Raw genomic sequence first — 1,640 nt, 5'->3', positions numbered from 1 at the left:
TAACCGCAAAACATTTCTCAGCAAAACTAAATCGACTGCATTCTCTATACTAAAATAGAACACTAATTGCTGGCTGATATACAGTGATGAGCGCGCTAATAACCGGCAAAATAGCTCAAAAGATGGAAAACATAATACATTGCGCAACAAAAACAGATGAAACTAGTGGAGGTGGAAATTATCGTTATAAACGTCAAAAATAACATTAAATTACATAGTTTCTCACCTTTAGACGTATCAGAGGAGTATGACAAATGTCACTGTGACAGTATAATTTTATAAAATACTCCTGTCACAGACGTCTAAAGGTGGGAAACTATGTAATGTAATGTTAATTAATACGTTTATAACGATAATTTCCACCTCCACTAGTTTCATCTCTTTTTGTTCCGCAATGTATTATGTTTTCCATCTTTTGAGCTATTTTGCCGCTTATTAGTGTGCTCGTCACTGTATATGTACTTCCATATCTTCAATAGTAACGTCACCTCACGTGGGTCGAAAGCATGCTTGCGATTCGTTGGAATCGTTGCGGTGGACTTTACCTGTTTTACTCTTTAAGCGGGCGGGACTTTATCTGTTTTGTTTCCAAAGTAACCTTTAGTCGATTGAAATGTATTGGAATTAATTCGTTTTGATGGTAATAGTTGTTTTCCTAACAAGTGCAGAAAGTCATTCTTTTCCGCACGCGACTGCAGTTTGCCGAACGACGCGAAGCGGGAGTTCGGCAAGCAGTCGAGTGCGGAAAAGAGACTTTCTGCAAGAGTTAGGAACAATATTTTTTCCAAGAGTCTTTAAAAAATTACCAAATCTTAATCAATTAATTTAATTAATATGAAAATACATACACAAATTAATTCTTTGACAAGGTCGTCAAAAACAAAATTTCAATATAATTAGTTAGCATGACGACGATCTTGGTTTCCATGACGATGATTCAAAACGACTGTTATTATCTACCGATTTGACTTTCGAATAATATGTCAAAATAATTTTATTTCATCGAATTGTCGCGTTAATTTCATTAAAACAGGAACACAATAAGATATATTTGAAATAAATTAGTAAATAATATCTAAATATTAGTTTATTGCATGTATTATAATTACTTTAAGGCCATATTAACATATCTAAATTAACACGCGTGCGGAAAAGTAAAACCGAGTGCGGAAAAGTAACACGCGTGCGGAAAATTGAAACTTTCTAAACTAAAATGCGTGCGCGAAAGTAGATATTTTTGCACGCTCGTAGAAAAATAAATTAGTGTACCTATAGAATAGACCCTAAGGATCTAGTTAAGCTCAATATCTCATTTTCGACAAAAGTAGATTTAACGCGTTTTGCTTCTAAGCACCTCATTTTTGTATCTAATAAATAAAAATTATGTTTTTATCGGTAATTTAAGAAAAATGTGCAATTTTTTTTTTCATTACTACACTAGACAAGCCGGATAAATATCCAATCATCTTAAAGAAATCAATGGACGAAAACAAGAAGGGCCTACATAAAGATGGACATTTATATAGGAAAAATTATTGACAAAAATGTGTCGCAGTGCCCGATTCTCTTTCTGTATTAAATCTCATGTATAAAAAATTTATTTTCGTGCGCTACTGAATAATTAACGTTATGTAATACGT

Source organism: Diabrotica virgifera, chromosome 3 (genome assembly GCF_917563875.1).
Source record: "Diabrotica virgifera virgifera chromosome 3, PGI_DIABVI_V3a".
Classification (NCBI taxonomy): Eukaryota; Metazoa; Arthropoda; class Insecta; order Coleoptera; family Chrysomelidae; genus Diabrotica; species Diabrotica virgifera.
This window is presented reverse-complemented; position numbering follows the sequence as displayed.